Consider the following 13,519-nt stretch of genomic DNA (forward strand, 5'->3'; position numbering starts at 1 on the left):
GGTCAATAGATCTTCTCTTTAAAGAGTCTGAAGGAAGAAGGGCACCTGGGTGGCTCAGTTGGTTAAACTGCCAACTCTTGATTTCAGCTCAGGTTGTGATCTCAGAGTCCTGGGATCAAGGCTCTTTGTTCTACACTCAGCAGGAAGTCTGCTTGAGGATTTCTCTCCCTCTCCCTCTGTTCCTCCCCCACTCTGTAAGGCTGGTGCTGTCTCTGTCTTCTTTTGCTTAGAATAAACAAATCTTTAAAAAAAAAAAAAGAACCTGAAGGAAGAAGTATGAAGCAAATGAACTACTTGACAATAGGAACTAAAGCAAAATCATGATATAAAGAGGGAGTTACTTCTTTGCCTAACAAACTCTTGTTATACGAATTTCAGCATCAATTTGGCTATATAGAGGACTTCCATTACTTTTAGACTAGGTCAAATTTCCTTGCCTGCAGTAATGAACTTGTCCTGGTTATACTCACCATAACCATAATGACATGTTTAAGATCTTTTCCATCCCATACTATAAATACATGATTGCTGAAGTGAGAAACCTGGTCATTCATGAATCTTCCCTCTTCTTTATTCTCCAAATTCAAACTATCAGTAAGCCCTCTAATTGCTACTTCCAAATACATTTCAAAGCCGACTACCCTTTTCCCATTATCAATTGCCAGCATCTTACCAATTTACCATTGTCTCTCCACTAGACAACAAAAGCCTCCAATAGTTTAAGTGATTTCCAATTTCTTTCTTTTTTTTTTTTTTAGATTTTATTTATTTATTTGACAGGCAGAGATCACAAGTAGGCAGAGAGGCAGGCAGAGAGAGAGGAGGAAGCAGGCTCCCTGCTGAGCAGAGAGCCCGATGTGGGGCTCAATCCCAGGACCCTGGGATCATGACCTGAGCCGATGGCAGAGGCTTTAACCCACTGAGCCACCCAGGCGCCCCTGATTTCCAATTTCTACTTTCACTACCTGTCTGTCCATTTTTTACCAAGCTCACTGAATGATCTTTGTAAAATGTAAATTGTTCCAAATCATCTACTTGCCTAAAATGATTCAAAAGCTTTCTGTTGTGCTTAGAAAAAAATCCAAACTCTTTGACACAGACTCTAAAGCATGCATGATCTTTTGGCTGCATAGCCCTTGTTAAAAAACAAAATTCAACTGAGTAAATTTGAAGACATAATTGGCTTCATTCAGCATTTCATGAACTGGGCAGCACATCCCATCTAGCAAGTAGAAAAGAACTACAAGGAGCTGTACAGAATGAAAGGTTTTTAGAGATAGCAAGGAGCAGAAAAAGTAAATTTTCTAACAAAGAGTGGATTGTTTCAGACTGTCATCTATCTTTGGGCTAAATTCAGGATCTGTTATGCAGATTAGCTCACTAGTATTGACTAGGAAACTTCAGATTGACTGGTTAAAGGTCACATTTCTGAGAGAGATTGAAACCTCAGTTAAGTCTTGGTTTGGTTGTCCTGGGGGCAAGCAACTCCATTTTGGTCCCATTGTTTCTCATTTAATATCTTTGTGATGGGCATGCTATGAAGGCACACCACAAGTTGTGTCTTTCTTATAATGTCAGCTTTATTTAGTCATAGAGCAAAGTTAAATCACAACTATAAGGCAGGCTCAGGATTCTGAACTCCACGACATTTTACCAGGTGATTAAACTTGGCTTCTTTCACAGCACACAAAGCAGGACCCAAGACAAGCTACGCAACAAGCAAAATAACAGAAGGGTGCAGGAAGTTCATGAACCAAACACGCAATCAGTGTGTGGGCGCGCTGTCGAGATGAGGCCTCAGTCTGGTCTGGGTCAGCTCTCGGCACTTACTGCTTCTGATGTTCAAGCAGTGAAGGATTTCTTGGTTCTGTTCAGAGGTCAATCAGGCAGAACCTTCCAGGGCACTTATCTTTTTTAAGTGGTCATAGAGGAGTTGGGTCTGAAGAGTCTGACAGTTTGCTGCCAAAATTCTTACCTTTTTAAATGGAACTTAATCAGTTTTTGGTCTCTGCAGACCTACTCTGGTTCTGCTTGTTACCAGTTCTGGGGTGTCAGCTGACATTGGTCAGGGCGATATCTGCAGTACCTTAACTGCTTAAGTCATTGCTTGATACAGGCTCCTGCTTGACGTAAGAGACTCCATTTTGCTCTCTACAATACTGAAATTTCATCTCGTGCCATTTGCCCCTTGCTCAGGTTCCCTTTCACCACCTGCTTTTCAGTTCTTCACATGTACTAGGCTGTGTTCCACATCAAAGCATCTTGCCACTTGGCTATCCTCAATTTTCAGAGGATATTTCCTCAGAGGTTCCTCCTTACTACCTGTTCTAAAATAGTTTTTCTTATTATTCTCTCTTAATATAACTTTTAAAGTACTTTTCTCATTTTGATAATGTGTGTTTATTTTTATGATTACTTGTCTCTCCCTGTGAACTGCCAGGTCCATTTGGACAGGGGCCGCATCTTCTTGCTGTACTGCATTAGTGTAGTACTTTGCACATAATAGGTAAAAATAAAAATAAAAAATTACTTTGAGTAATGAGTGATAATATATGCTCCTTCACTCTTTGGAATAAAAAAAAATAAGTAAAATAGTATAGTAGGGGTGGCTGGGTGGCTCAATCATTAAGCATCTGCCTTCAGCTCAGATCATGATCCCAGGGTCCTGGGATCGAGCCCCACATTGGGCTTCTTGCTCAATGGAGGGCCTGATTTTCCCTCTTCCACTCCCTTGCCTGTGTTCCCTCTCTTGGTGTGTGTCTGTCAAATAAATAAAATCTTTAAAAAAATAATATAGTAAAGTGAAAATTTAATAGTCTTGAAGAAGGAAAGAATGTATATGTTGATAACATAATTTGGTATTCCAGAGGAAAAAGGAATACCACTATCTTAATTATTTTTATATTATTTTTATTCATTTGTTGGTGGTTAGTTTGTTGATTATCTGTCCCTCTCTGTTGAATGTAAGCTTCCTGATGGCAAGGACTTTGCCTATGTTGTTCATAGCTGTATCTCCAGCATCTCTAAAAAAATTATGATTTAAATACATAAAGAATATGTGAATTGGGGTGTCTGGGTAGCTTACGGTTGAGCATCAGTCCCTTGATTTCACGTCAGGTCATGATCTCAGGGTCATAAAATCAAGCTTCTCTCTCTTCTTTCTCTCTCTGTCCCTCCCCACACTGGTACTCACGTTCTCTCTTCCTCTCCCTCTCTCTCAAATAGATAAGTAATTCTTTTTTAAAAGTCTTTTTTTTTTTTTTTTAAGATCTTATTTATCTATTTGACAGAGAGAGAGGGAACATAAGCAGGGGGAACAGCAGAGGGAGAGGGAGAAGCCGACTCCCTGCCGAGAAAGGAGCCTGATGCGGGGCTTGATCCCAGGACCCTGAGATGATGACCTGAGCCAAAGGCAGATGCCCAACAACTTGAACCACCCAGGTGCCCCAATAAATAATTCTTTTAAAAAAAGAATAAATGGATTTAAAAATTAACTGTTGAAGAGTAGCAGAGGATGGTGCATGACCAGAGAAATACAAATAACATTTAGGTACTTGTCAAGTAAATTAGAACATACTTCCTTTTGGAAAAAGGATAAACTTTTGTCCAATGACAAATTTATTAAAATGATGTATGGAAACTTACATTATAAGTGAAACTTGTGGATTTCAACCATGGGTAAGGAAAAGAATTAAACGTCTGCTATCCTAAATAATAGCTCTATTAGAAATATTTCAATGGAAATCTTGTATTTGGGTAAGGATAATGTAATCAAGGCTCTTTACCAAAGAGATTACAGGATTCAGAAGGCAATTTCCTGGTTAGTACAACTTATATTTGTTCCTGTTTTTGACTTATACATCAAAAGAAATATCTCCTAGAAGTTTGAGGATATTAGTTCTCTAATTCAAACAACCTAAATATTTGGCTGCCTTAAATCTCCACTAAGATACCGTCATATCTATGCAGCAAATTTAAAAGGATGCCACTTGCGGTTGTTTCTCCAAAAAATAGTTCTTTACATACTGCCTTCATATATACATGTTCATTCATTCATTTAACACTTATCTATCACCAGTGTTTGGGAAATTTTGCATAAATGAGTATCTACTGCTTGAAATAATTATTTATAGTCCTATAGAGGTCCAGTGAATGGACCAGATCTTTCATTCTCAGTCTTTAACTTCACATTAGCATTGTCTGGGGACGGTTTTAAAATGATCTATTCCTAGGTCCCACCAAAGGGGGCGTTCATTCCAATTAAATTTGAATTTTGGTCAAAGGATCAAATAGGGATTTTTTTTAAAGCTCTTATAAATAGCTGGAGTTGCTATTACTATTTACTATCACTGGTTAATGAAGAAGCCTTTTTTTCTTTATGCTATTCTGAGCTGAGTTAATGTTCACTGGACACAAAATGGACCAGCGTAAGTATCTACCATTTTCTTCATTGGAGGCTATGAATACTAAGAAATTTTGCCTTTTTCACTTCTTTTCAGTCAGCTTTGTATTAGCTTTGATTTGTAAATATCCTTTTTAGTAGAGAATAGATAAGATTTTTTTAAGCCTCTATATCTAGTTGTGTTGTCTGTTAGTGAAAACTCGTGGTAGAATTGGACACAGACAATATAGGCTCCTGCTGCACATAACTAAGAATAGTTTCTGGTCAGACTCCACAGATCACTTGTATTATGCATAATATGTTGCCTTGAGTTTCCATAGATTAAAATAATCTTAATGAATGTATTTCTTTTATTAAAAGAGTAGTCTGGGGGTGCCTGGGTGGCTCAGTAGGTTAAAGACTCTGCCTTTGGTTCGGGTTGTGATCCCAGGGTCCTGGGGTCGAGTCTGGCGTCGGGCTCTCTGCTCAGCAGTGAGACTGCTTCCCGCCCCCCACCATGCCTGCCTCTCTGCCTACTTGTGTTCTCTGTCAAATAAATAAAATCTTAAAAAAAAAAAAAATAAAAGACTATTCTGCCAAATTAAGAATCTAGCACTTTACAGAATGAGAAAGCAGAGTGAGGATTGGGGGCCAGAAAAAATAGACTTAGGAGCTTCAGGATGTTTTCTTTCCATCTTATTGTTAAAGTCCCTTCAGGTCCATCTTGTCATAATTTATTTATTGTAATATGTATCCCCGAAGTGATGGAACTTTCTGTAATTGTGTGATTTTCAGCTGAAGTGTTTCATAAAGACAGAAAATGAAGTTTTTTCCCCTGGTTGTGTGATGGTGATATTAGACATTATCGGAAATGAGTGGACTGTGTTAGACTGAAGACAAGGCAAAGACTGCCAGGAAAGCCATGTCAGTTCACGGTATTAATCTTGTCCTAAATGGTATTGAGCATGTGCCAACCTCCCTGGAACAAAGCCATTTATGTGGAAACGAAGGAGAGGAAGAGCAGGTGGCCTGCAGAGGAGTCTGGGCACTCACAAAGCTGCCCCTGTTTAGTGGCCCAGCCTTGAAAAGCTGCTTTGCTGGCGGAACTGAGTGAATGAACCCCAGTGTGATTGACATACTGTATCAGTGGATGCTTCTGAGTCATTAGCATGCGCATAGAACCAGGAAATTTAAATGAATTGACATAATCTTTGTACACCAGCTCAAAATGCCAGTCTGTTAAAAGTTGTTTCTTTTTTTCCAGTTAACTATATTTGGAGTAGATGGTTGAGAATGCACATTTGACCCAACAAATTCATGGGACTTCAACAATTCACTAAGCATAGTTGTTCTTCAGGGAAAAGAAATTAAGAACGCAATGGCTAAGCTGATATTCAATCATAGCAGTTTCCTTTTAGTTGAAATCCCCATTAAAAGCCAATTTACTAATCCAATTCAGTATGGATTAGTTAAAAATATCCTTTGACCATATTTTTATAGCATCAGTTACTCTTTTTTGTATCTTTACCAAATTCATGAATCATCTCTACTAATCATCATCTCCACGATATCTAGTTTCTTTTTTCTAGGAAAAACCTTGGTGGACAATGTACATGGGCTTAGAATGATGAGGGGAACATCATGGAGTTTTCCAGAAATTAGAATGTATAAGCAATCAGTTTAAAGAAAAGCTACATAGGATCCATGGACCCAGAGATATTAGATAGTGCCCTTGCTTCATGAAGTATTATCAGTTCCTATCAGGTTTAATATGCTGCTAGTGAACATAAATTTTCAACAAAGCTGGGTTTCTTGGTAAATAAACATCTATTTTGCAAATAACACAGGCACAGGCACACAGGCTCTTGTTTATCTTTCCCTTTATCTCTGGAACCTCCAGAGACTGCTCAATGGGAGTCAGTATATATATTTAAAAAACAAAACAAAGCAAACAAACACACAGTGCTGTTAAAAATGATAAAAATAAATTTAAAATTAATTTTAAAAGACTGCAGGTTTGGAAAAAGATGGCAATGATGATGATGATTTAATTTGAAAAGTAGTAAGTATTCAAGGTTCTGATCATGGGGTAAAAAGGTAGATTTCTTGCTCTTAATCTGAGATTTCTCTCTGTTATTGTATATGTTTTCCCCATTTGTTATAAGTCTCTGAAAATCTGTCAATTAACAATACTTTTGTGTACTTCTTTCTCCTCTTCCTAGTATAACCACAAGTAGGGCAACTCATATAGTCACATGAATCAGTTCAGTAAGTGAAGTCCTTTGTAATACCTAGTAGCAACCAATTCTTTGAAAGGGTGGGGAATTTATTAGGGTAAGATCATTTTGAAATATTGGGAGATAAGTCAGACTTTGGGGAGATACTTCTTTGGGAAGCTTTAGTGGGAGACTTGATGTAGCAACAGGACTCTGGATATTTGAGAATTAGAAGAAAGGGCATAGAATAAGGTAGAAGGGATCTAAAAAGAAAGGCCTTTAAAAATGTTATTTAAATATATATATATATATATACATGTATATATATATTTTTTCTCCTTTTGGTATCTCTCCCTTTTTTCCCCCCTTCACTTGATTTTCTCCTTGTTAATAAAAAGACCATCTGTTGAGAGCTTAGCTTCAGAATATATGTACAGAAGCCTATATTAAAGAGGATTGTGAAAAGTTGATGAGAAGGTTACAGTGACAGTGATTAAAAAATGATACTAATATCAGAGTGTGAAGGAAAAGGTGCTTCCACTAATTTATCTCTCCAGGAGAACCTCCTGAAATGAGAAAGTCGCCGTCTCTGCTTTATACATCAGACACTGTATTAGGTAGTTTATCAGCCTTGTTCATTTAACCTTTAAAAGAACCCTGTGTGGTTAATATTATTCCACTCTTGCAGGAAACAGAAGATCACAGATATAAAGGAAATTTCCCAGAGTGACACAGTGAGAGGTTTTGTACCTAGAATTGGAACATGATTCAAATGATGATGCACAACATTGTTTATATGGGAAAATGTGACCTTATAAATTACATTTGAAAGTATAATCTGATTATATATTGGGGATGACCTGCAATGAAACTGTTTTAAAAGGAAGAAAAAGTACTTTGAATCAACATTATATATTTTAGAATAAAATCTGTCACTTTTCTGGTTTTGAGGAAAGCATTGGCAACAAAGTAATACAATTTTGAAAGTTTATGTGCATTGTTCAAGTTGATCACTGTACAAAGGCACCTTGCTAAGGGAATTAGTAGAGCCAAGGTCCAACTTGTACTCATCCACTAAGCCTTGAGTTTAGAGGATACCATTTTCTAATGGTTTTCTTGTGCCTAAAGGAGACACATTTTTCTGATTGATTGTTTTTTCTCCCAAAGGGAGTTCCTTTTTCTATTTTTACAAAAGCAAGCAATGCTTCTTTCCATGATTCTCTTCTCTCTTGATAGCAGAACTACGTGTTACAGTGATAGTAGAGGTCTCAATATGAAAGTCAGCCAAACAGTGTCAACCAGATCTTAATAATTAAACAGTTTTAAAAGTTTAATCATGACAGTGCCTGTTAAATCAGTTTCCTCCTTGAAATAGAAACTAGTATACACTCTCCTAAAGTCCCTGTTGCAAATCATGCATAAACACTAGCAGGCCATCCAAAAGAGACTACTGTTAAGATAGCATGGCTGAGTTAATATGGTAAGAATGCCATGTAACAGTTCTTTCAAATGCATAGGATACAGAAAAACAAATGCAGAAAAGATGTAATTAGGGTAATTCAAAACATTCAGACAATTAAATGAAAGAGCCCATTAAAAATAAGGTTGGTATGAGGTGAGAATAGTATTTAGGGAATAATAATTCAGGGTTTATTATTTTCCTCAAATATGTTTTAACTTTGAAAAGTTTACATGGGAAACGAGGCAAAGATTTTGTTGTCTTTATCCAACTTTAATGTGGTTAATGCAAATTGATAATGTTGCTAATTAAAATGACTGCATTTTTATCTAGATGGTTTTCTGAGTATAAAAACTGCACTTAATTATAATATTAAGGAAGTGTTTATAGATGTTTGGGTAGAATTTGTTTTGTTTTAAGGCAGCTTTATGTTTATTATTTCTATTACATATATAAACCTCTTCTCTATCTTAGCAATGAAAGCCCTTCCTTAAGTAATAAGAAACAACAAAAACCAGAATATATTACCCACTGAGGAAAAGTATTTGAACATCATATAATGAATACACAAAACCTCAAAATATAGAATTCTTTAAATAAAAGAAAATCTCTTTTGTTTCAGTGGCCAGTAATGAACATTAAAGCTAGTAAACCAAAAATCCTTTGCGACTATTTAAGTGAAAATAAATCGACAATTAAGGGCTGCAAAGTACATTTGAGACTGCCTCATTTATATTAATTTTAGATACATAGAAGGATCACCACATTGTAAGAAACACTATATGATGTAAGTATTCAAGGAAAGGAAAAAAATAATTGGGTTATTTCCTCTGTAAAACATTTTATAATTTTAGAGAAATGTAATTTACAGAAAAATACTTGAATTATTCAGATATTTTAAAGTGGATTTCAGAGTTGGCTCATAAATCCAGTTAGGGAAAAATTAAATCTGTATTAGACATAATGAATTCAAGATTAATACAACTGGATGTTTCTGATATAGACACATATATGGTTCCCTTGTTTTCACTTTTGGATTTCAGAGACTTCCAGTACATTTGAACTCACTGTAGTGATGTTCATTATAAAAGATTTGGAGTTCAAGTTTAGCTCGCCAAACTCAACTAGCTCTCTAAATTCTAATGAATAACTCTCTGACCTTCAATATCTTCATCTGTACAATGGGACTCAATTTATCAGGTTCTTGTACTGATTGATTGAGATAATGTCCATGAATGCTCTCAGTAGAAAGCAGAAATAGCACATGCTTATTTAACTCCATTTAATATAGTTCAGTTTAATATATATCAATATAGTTCAATAATAAAAGTAGAGTACTTTATAAAAGCTGGAGTTCTTGTCTTAGTGATTTACATTTTATAATATGTACAGCCTTTTTTGTGAAGTATGCATGAGATTTTTTAAAAAATAGAAATAAGAGTTGTCAGATTGAGTAGATCTATCTGAAATCTCTTAGTAAGTGGTGGCCTTGGGTTGATCTGATTCCAGAGTCTGTGCTGACCACTACATCATGCAGTTTCATATTTATGAAGCATGATTGAAGTTAAAGTAATCTCTATGAAGGGACATTGACTATAAAATAGTCCTACTTGGATTCTTTCAAAAGAGTATTTGTGTTTAAAGCACCGAAAGGACCTGTTACAGGATAATTTCAGTAGAAGTGGTGCTAGCTATTGTGAAAGTGATAATAGAAATAATGTCATCAGGTTGCATAGTCTATATGGTGTAGAGAAGTAGCCTGAAATAAGTGAGGATGGAATTGCTTTGGAAAATTCTTGGATGGGGGCAGAGATTGCTTAAATAATTATTTGAAATGTTGAAAGGGTGAGAAAAAGAATTATAATCAAATTTGGTGAGAAAATAGTGCTCAAATCAAGACTCCATTAGGATGTCCTGATACAATACTGAGAGATGCAAGCATTTTTCAGGTAGGAATACTTGTGACCATAAGCCAAGGGGTAGTATAGCAAAGTGGACATGAGGGTTTTTTGCCTACTGCCTGAGTTTATATCCCAACTTCACTAGATACTAATTGTGTTTTGTAGGGTAAATTACTCAACCCCTGTATAGTTCATTACTGTTTTTTCATGTGTAAACCGGGAATAATGACCTTACTTCTCCATAGTTTTATTATGAAGATTCAATCACCTATTAGATGTAAAATGGATGAAATAATATTTGACATACATAAACATCTCCCGGAAAATAGTTAGCATTTGATAAATATTTGCTATTCTTATTATTTTTATTGCTATTGTTTTATTATGAGATTCTTAAGAGTTTCTGTTTTCTTTTTCATTTCCATTTCACTCTTAAAACCTGCTGCAGCCAGGCTTTTGTCATCATTTCTCCTTTAAGCATTCTTTACAAATTCACCAATAAACTTCCAGTTATATAAGCCAATAAAACTTTTCTAATACTTTTTTTTTAACCTCTCAGTAGTATTTGTAATGTTGATCTATTTTTTTTTTCTCTTTGAAACTCTCTTCCTTTGGAAGTTTATTAGACTTCATGAGTTTCAAGAATGCCATGATACATTAACAATGTGTCTGGTACACAGATATGCTATATGCTACTATATAATTGCATTATCTTTATTTTGCCTATCTGCATGCAAAAGTTCCATACTTCTCATTATCTTCTCAATAATACCTCTCATAGGTCATACTTATGTCATAGCAGATGCCACAGTGTATTCCGTTACCTACTACAGAGCAGGCCAGAGAGGACGTTCTCATTGTATACCTGTTGATTCCATAAGCACTAAAAACCTGCACACAGATGTTTATAGCAGCTTTATTCATAATTGCCAAAATTTCAGAACAACCAAGATGTCTCTCCATAGGTGAATGAATTGATAAATGGTTTCATCCAAACAGTGGAATATTCAGCACTAAAAACAAATGAGATGTCAAGCCATGAAAAGACAGGGAGAAACTTTAAATGCATATTACTAAGTAAAGGAAGCCAATCTGAAAAGGCATGTACTATATGATTTCAACTGTATGGTATTCTGAAAAAGGTGAAATTATGGAAACAGTAAAAACATCAGTGGTTGCTAGGAGTTTTGAGGAGGGGGAAGGGATGAATAGGTGAAGCACATGTGGAATAATTTTACTGCCAGTGTCATACACATCATTATATATTTGTGAAAATTCATGGCATGTGTGATGCTAGGAGTGCATCCTAATGTAAACTGTAGACACTGGGTGATTATGATGTGTCAACATGTGTTTGTTTATTGGTTATAACAAATGTATGGCTCTGATACAGTATGTTGATAATGGAAGAAGGGGTGTGTCTGAGAGGGGAAGGAGTATATGGGAGCTCTATACTTTCTGCTCAATTTCATTGTGAACCTAAAACTGCTCTAAAAAATGAAGTTTATTAAAAATAAACAATCACATGTTAAGGGGACAGGTTGATCGGTGAGGATTTACCAGACCAAACATTTGATTTGGAGTTTGAAACATTTATAAACCGAATGCTAGGAAGACAAAAGAGAAGAAAGCATCTCTGGCAAAGAGAATAGCCCACATAAGTGTTTGGAGGCTTGAAAAAGCATTTTGAGTTTAGAAGAGAAATACCATAGGCAAATTAGTCAGATTAGTATTGCTAAAATATAATTTAGCTAAGCAAATACCCCTAATTTTTAAAAATGATATAATTTGTAAGTCTCTAATTCACATTTAATCTTCTTAAATCAGTCTGTATCTTTGATTATTTTTTCTTAACTGGATATAATTACCAATTTTAAACATAAGGTAAAAATATTTTGATAAGCTGACAATTGATGAACTTAAATGCTTCCGGCCTCAGTTGAGGAAAGAGTCCTTTTGATCTGCTCACAAGAAAACAAGGACCCTCTGACTCATACAGCTTCCTTTGTGTATCTGAAGACCATGGTTAAATAGTGTTTAATCCACTGAAAGAGACACTGTAGTTCACTAAAATGACATCCTGTGGCCTCAAAAGGAGACTTTGATTCAGTTCCTACAGGACATAAAGTGTTTTTACAGGCTTTACAAGAAAGCACTGTTCAAGTTGTAACAGTAAGGTTTCTTTCATCCCATAGAGGATAAAATTTTATGGCAAAATAGTATTTACCTATCTCCTCTCACAATAGAAAGCAGAGCACCAAGATAGGGTAGTTTAGATACCTTACTTGTAAGTGGAACTAATCGTGGTAAAATACTGTCCAAAGTAAAAGTACTAGAGCACAACATAGTGAATCATTTTTTTCTACAGACCATTTTTGGGTTATTCAGCTTTATGAATGTACCCATTGATGCTATCCTTGAGTAAAGGAAGCATTTTCAAATATAAAATACTATGGAAAGTTTGTAATACACAGTTTATGTGGGGGTGGGGAGATGTTTTTAATGGAAAAAAATCAAGCCTTGAATAGCTTCTCATTCACTGTTTATTCATTGCTTCCTTCCATCATAAAATGATTATTGAAAGTCTCGATATATGTATATACAAAGCACTGGGGAGAGGACCTTGAAGACACTAGATATGGAATCTTCTTTCAAATGTTGTTTATAATTTCAAGGATGCTTAAGTATGCTGGTTTTGTTCTGTGCAAATGTGCAGCATATTCACTGCATATCACATTTTGACTGCTAATATTGATCACACATTATAAAGTGTATCTAAATATGCTTTTAAACTGTTCTACATGTCATTTATTGTGCTAATACAGCAAGAAACAAACATTCAGAAATGAGGTGTTTTTGAATTCTTAGAATCATTTGGAAGCTCCTAATAAAGTGAATGACTACTCTCTGTAAGTAGCTTTTTATGATGGTAAATCTCATGTACAAGTAACTAAGATTTTTTTTATTAATTTTTTTATTGTTCTTGATCTTCCGAATGAGTATTGCATAAGAACTGGTAGTTTTAAAAATTCTTTCTCACCATTTGGAATTTACTTATTTTTTTTTTCAATTCTGTCTCTCTCTCTTTTTTTTAATGATTTTATTTATTTATTTATTTGTAAGAGAGAGAGAGCAAGTGCACAGGCAGGCAGAATGGCGGGCTGAGGTGGAGAGAGCCTGCTTCTCATCGAGCCAAGTGAGGAGCTCGATGCGGGTGGGACTTGAATCAGGACCCTGGGATCATGACCTGAGCTGAAGGCAACGGCTTAACCGAGTGAGCCACCCAGGTGTCCTAAGAATTTACTTCTTGGTAGGAGGAAAAATAAATGAGGAAAAGAATGTGGGAAGATAGACTGCTGAATATTGAAATAGAATTTTCTCCCTATAAATGAATAATAATAATATCCTTTTTTAACAACTTTCAGAACCCAGATCAGGAGGAGATTTTCTTAAGAATTATGTGGCTTGGGGCACCTGGGTGGCTCAGTTGCTTAAGCAGCTGCCTTCAGCTCAGGTTATGATCCCAGAGTCCTGGGATCTAGTCCTGCATCGGGCTTCCAGC

This window comes from Mustela lutreola, chromosome 3 (assembly GCF_030435805.1).
Source record: "Mustela lutreola isolate mMusLut2 chromosome 3, mMusLut2.pri, whole genome shotgun sequence".
Taxonomy (NCBI): domain Eukaryota; kingdom Metazoa; phylum Chordata; class Mammalia; order Carnivora; family Mustelidae; genus Mustela; species Mustela lutreola.